Source organism: Cyprinodon variegatus, unplaced genomic scaffold, assembly GCF_000732505.1.
Source record: "Cyprinodon variegatus isolate N-32 unplaced genomic scaffold, C_variegatus-1.0 Scaffold1715, whole genome shotgun sequence".
Classification (NCBI taxonomy): Eukaryota; Metazoa; Chordata; class Actinopteri; order Cyprinodontiformes; family Cyprinodontidae; genus Cyprinodon; species Cyprinodon variegatus.
The window spans coordinates 49,832-55,873 of NW_015152168.1; positions in this window are offsets into that span (position 1 = coordinate 49,832).

The window sequence follows — 6,042 nt, forward strand, 5'->3', positions numbered from 1 at the left end:
AATTTCTGAGTTGTTAATCATTACTTACCAGGGGAAGACACTGCTCAGCTTTATTAAGCTGTTCTTACTAGGGAACACAGGGCCAATCATTATTAGGGGAATAAAGGTTAGTTACCAAACAAACAGAGGAAATATTCTCCATGTGGTTTTTGAATAAACCTTGCAGCAGTGAAGTCCCAGCTTGTCATGGACGGAAAGTTGTTAGTCAGCGATTACTGATTTCATTGGATTCTCTCTATTTTAAAATTTTTTGATGAAAGACAAAATTATTTTTTTCATTCTTGTGCTTAGCTATGTCTATCATCTTGAATATATCTTAAGAACCTTCCCTGTCTCCTTCACCTCTGCCTGAATAAGGGTCTTTCATTTTTTGAAAAATGAGGCCAGTGTTCATTTTGTGTGTTGATTTTTTGCGATTATTATATTTCTCAGCACTAACAGCCTGTAAGTCCGCAATTGCAACTGTGTCTGCAATTATTTCCCTGTCAACCCCTATCTTTTTAAATGCTGCTGTCATTGTTTTTCCTCTCTGCGTGGTTATTAACACCATCTTTTATCTATCAATGGCTTCTTCTGAAACAACAAGGAATAGTATAAGGTGTGAATGTCAGAAGGGATTATTGACAAAACCAGAGACAACCTAAAAAATAGAGCAATTGTAAAACTTGTAACAGAAATATTTTTGTTGAGACTCAGGATCTGTTGGCTTGTTATTCTTAAAATTACATGGTATACATTTTTAAAGCACTTTATTTCTGATAAGTAATTGTGTGTTTTCTGTGTCAATGGTTTTTCACTTTTCTGATGGGTTGAAAAATGTATGTATGTTTTATATGTATATGTATAAAAGAAAGTCATGGTTTCTAAAACCCTCAAGTCTTCTACCATGCTGTTCCTGTGTTATAAGCACTTGTTTAAATGTATATTTAATCTGGGAGAAAGTGGTCAAATCCCATAACTGCAGCACTGCGGTTCTACCTGCTTGGCATAGAGATTCCTGCCGATAGGAAAATTTAGCGGTCAGTTGGTGAAGGTGAAGGCTTGACTTATACAGTAGCTTTTCCCTCAGCTTCCAGGATCGAGTTTAAAGCTGTGCCATGCCTTTCCATTTTCCGGCACTTTCTGGACCGTCTGGACTCATGGCTATCAACTGTCAACATCAGCGAGGGAGTCCCCTGCTCTCCTCTTCACCACTGGCGTGGGTTGAATCACCACAACCTGCGGACTGCTGCTGCTCACCAAGATCAGCCTGGTGAATGCCACATTGCTAGCAAACAAGACCTAAAAGATTTCTTCTTATCCTGAAGATTGGATATTCTCTGTGTGACCAAGACATGGCTGGGTGTTTTGAACTGTGTTTGAGATGTTTAGCTCTCACACCATATTGTGTGCTGTGATATACCAACCTTCTAAATACAATGTGGACTTTTTAAATACATTTTCTGATTACCTAGGTTGTAATCATGCACAAATATGACTGCGTTCTTATTGTAGGGGATTTTAATTTACATGTCTGTTGTCCTGACAAGCCGATGGCTAAAGACTTTTAAATGTCATTGATTCTTTTAATCTTGTACAGTTTGTGACTTGACCAAAACATGAGCGAAGACACACACTCAATCTTGTTAAATCATACAATCTGCCCAATCTTAACTAAGAGATTTGTTCAAAGGTATTTTCTGATCATATGCCTGTACTATTTGAGGTTGCTCTTTCCTATATTCCAGTTAAATCTGTCGCTGCTACTTGGGGCTGTCCACTGCTGCTCAGTTTTCTGCAGCTTTCACTCATTACTCCATTATTCCTGAGTCTGTGCATAGTACAGTGGAACTCAGCTAATGGTTTCACTCTGTCTGCAAAACTAGCCAGATTAGATACTTTGGCTCCATTAACAATTAATTAGATAAAAGAAGATCAGAGCTCGGTTTGAATAACATATCTCCTGTTGTCAGACTTGGATGCTGTAAAGCTGAGCCCAAATGGAAAAAGGACAAACTACAAGCTTCTTTTCAAGTATTAAAGGGGAACGCCATTTTTTGTTTTACATTGGGCTCTTGATTTTACGTTATTACATCATGTTCTACTCACCCACACTCATCATTTGGAGCTGTTCTGAAGATATACGGTTTTGTTATATCCAAGTAACGTCTTCCTATGGGCAACGAGTTGAAGGCACAAACTAAACTGTTCATAATTTCTTCTTTATGGTACGCCAGCATTGTCAAAACCCACCTTTTCTCTTTGGCTTTTAACACCTAGCAAGACATTGGGTTTTATTTTATTGTTTTATCATTCTTATCTTCTATTCCTTTTATCTTTTACCCAATTTTATTGATTTGATTGTGTGAATGTTGTTTTAACAATGTTTTAGCTGTTTTGTTTTTTATCTGTACTGTTTTATGTTTTATTTAGTATTTTTTTCTGTACAGCACCTTGGTCAGCTGTGGTTGTTTTTAAGTGCTTAACAAATAAAATTGCATTGGATTGGATTGGAACAGGTGGATGTCAGTAATGTACTCCACCACAGGTTGATCACCCTGCCTGAGTTTCCTGTCGAAGCCTCTATACTGGAAAGAACAAAGTCAGAAGAGACTACAGGTCTGAACACCCAGTTTAAAAAATCCACACATGAGTAGAGGTAAATCATCTTGATGATATTCACATCCCAAAGAATCACAATCAGACTGGCTAGTCAACCAAAATGTTGCTTATATGGACATCTGAGCGTGTGTATCTCCGTGGTGGGTAAGTATGAAAACTGGTAAAAAATAACAATTGAGAATCAAAATGAATCTGAGTGTAGAGGACCGTTTTGTTTGTTTTTTTGGTTAAACTGCTTGGTTTATGTTGCTATCAAATGCATTTAACAAACAAATTAAAGAAAAAACAATATAAATCAATCAAATCAAATTATTCAACTTAAAGGCAAGTGGCACAGGCACACACAGTGGATAAGGCTTTGTATAATGTAAGTGCAGGGAGGGCATTGCCAGATCTTAGTAGTTCTGTTACAGAGCTGAGGAATGGCTTCCCAACAGTTTTAAAATTACAAAATAACAAAAACATAAAAAAAAAAATGTCTCCTAGTTCATCCGCTCAACTGTTTCTTTCCAAGGAAGAGCCATCTATGGAGGTAGTTTAGAAGGTAGGGAATGACTTGATGCAGTCAGCTGGGTTTAATTGGATAGCTACTGTTTAGGCTACCCCAGAAACAGAAGCAAAAAAGAACAGTTGATATATTGTGCAGATTTGCTGCCCAAAAGGCTGCTTTATCAACATGGTCACTACTTAACCACCCATTAGGAAAGCCAGTGAATGTTTACTGAACGGGAGCGGGGCACACAAAAACGTTTCCAGCAGGGGGCGGCAGATCACTGCAAAAAACTGTGTTGGCCACTGGTTTTTCCACCACAGGATGGCGCTGCTGCTCTGAGTGCAGAACTCGAGAGGATTAACTCATACATGCAGGAATCAAGCAAAATACAAGTGTGTTTATAATTTTTATTTGAGTTAAAGTTTAACGAAATGGATATAGTTATAGGCCCTTTAAAACTGAAAAAAACTTGTTAGACTGAAAAAAGTTAGAAACAAAACTTCTAACCTTTCTTTGATCCAAGTTGTTTTTGAAACTTAGATTTTACTGTTAAATTTAATATCATTTTGTTTACACAAAGTGTATACAGATTTTGATGCATACAGCTTTTCAGCAGTGAATAAGCAGCTTAGGTTTTTTATACCTCCAATTTTTTTCTTTGGTTTAAATTTCTGGTACATTTTTTACAGTTTGTGGAATTACTTAGCATAGACAACTTCTATGCTAAGGTGTCAATGATTCCACATCCTTGCCATTTGAGGCTCCACCCCCACAGGGTTAGGAGATTGAAAATAAAGAGAAATCTTAAACAATTTTATGATCTCAATCTAGTGCCATATAAACACACCTTACTGAAGAAGAAAACCAAAAAGTATTATCAACTCACAAGGAAGTACAATGACTATCACTTCAGCTCAGTTGTTCAGTTTTACTTTAACTCTGAATAAAATGTACCGTTTAATAGCATTCTTGTTCTTCTTTCATGCCACATCTTCTGGTAAGATTGTATTTTACATTGAAATATTCTAGCCTCTATTTTTCATTGTTAAGATGTTTGTATAAATATTCCTGTAATCTTGTTTTTGGAGTACAGATAATTGCAAGCATACACTTGATGTGTTTGGCAATGATGGTTTGGTGTAATAATGGGGTGGATCTTCTGCTTTTGCTTTTCTCACGAAATGCTGTAGATGCTGACGATTGTTTTACCATTTATTCACAAAATTGGTTAAAATGTTAACAAAAATTAATAACTAATGATATATCATGACACCACCTGTTGGTGTTTAGTATGTTTTTTACTTGTTTTTCAAATGTTATTGGTCTAAAATTAGTCAGGATGGGGTTAACTCCTGACATAAACCACAAACCACAGTTTTAGTTAAATCATCCTCGGATAACTTCTTTCATTGAGGATGACTCTTTTTTTTTTTTTTTCAGGCCACCTACAAGAGATACTTAGTTTAACATCAAATCTTATGCAACAGTAGAAAGCTTAATTTGATTTTATTACATTAGTTTATATGAAAGCTGACTGACCTGCTCTGCAATAATCTGAAAGTGTATTGAAATCAACCAGTTCGACAAAAGTTATGCACAGTAGAGGACATACTGGGTATTAAATTACATTTCATCAGATTTTGGGTGCAGAACCTAAACATTTAAGACAGCATTTCACTTATCTACCAAAAAAATAATCAAAATGTATAAATATAAACATTTTCAGACAGATGTTAAAAATGGCTAAAATTAGATAGGTATATGAGCTGTAATAAGAAGGTCCAACAAGTTTAGGTTTGAATATAAAAAAGGGGGATTGGGATCAGAGTCCAGAGGTTAAGTGGGCAGGAAGCAGAAAAGGACACAGAGCCGAGGATTTAAAAGAAATATACAGTATATAAAACATAATGTTATGATGTGACACATATACAGTGGAAGTGTGAAGTCTTTCTCATTCTTTACATTTCCTACATTAATCCTAACAGTTGTTGCTTTTGAATGAACTTTATGCATCTTTTAAAAGGTTTTACTAGTAACAGAGGCTATAAAGTTTTTTATATAGTTTCATGTTGGATTGTTACCACGAGTCCCATGTTAAAATGATTAAAACTGTTCTTCATATTCATTGATTTATATATATAAATGAATATAAAGATAAATCAGAATATATATAATTATATACATATATTTAAATCAGAAAATGTATTGGGATTTGATTACCCCATAAAGGTTTCCTTCTGAGAAAGGAGACGTCGAGAAGCGAGAAGTAAGTGAGATTCTTGCCAGCAGCAAAGGTCTTCAATTGGATTGTTTTTTAATATAGCTAAACATTTCTTTGTACCCAAGAATGGAATTTCTTTTAAAGGTATAAACTTCATGTCATGTTTTTCTATTTGGACCCATCTAACCTCACTGTTCTCTGCATGCAGCCAGATCCATACTGATCAGTACTGAAAGGCAAGATAACAGTTCCTAAAGTTACTGTAGGTGGGTTAAGTCCTCTCCTTGAAAAAGGAGCTTGTAGAATGATTAGTTTAACCCTAGCATTTTTCATTTGCCGTGAAAAGGTTGTTATACTTTAAGTTTTTTCAAGAAACTCTTGGGAACATTTACAAAAAGACATTGAAAAAGGTAGATATATTTAGGCAAAAATATTCACATTAATTGCTAACCTCTGCCTATAAGAGACATTGGGAGATCCATCCATCTTTGAAAGTTAAGTTTGGTTGATTCCAATAATTTTAGGTAATTTTGTTTAAATATTTGCTCATGCGATTTTAGCAATATGTATACCCACATTTTTTAAACCTGTATTGCACCATTTTAGTGGATCAGTAAGAGCTCTAATACTGCTGTCCCATATATGTGGCTCAGAGATGGGAAGTAACGAAGTACAAATACTTCGTTACTGTACTCAAGTAGATTTTTCTGATATTTTTACTTTACTT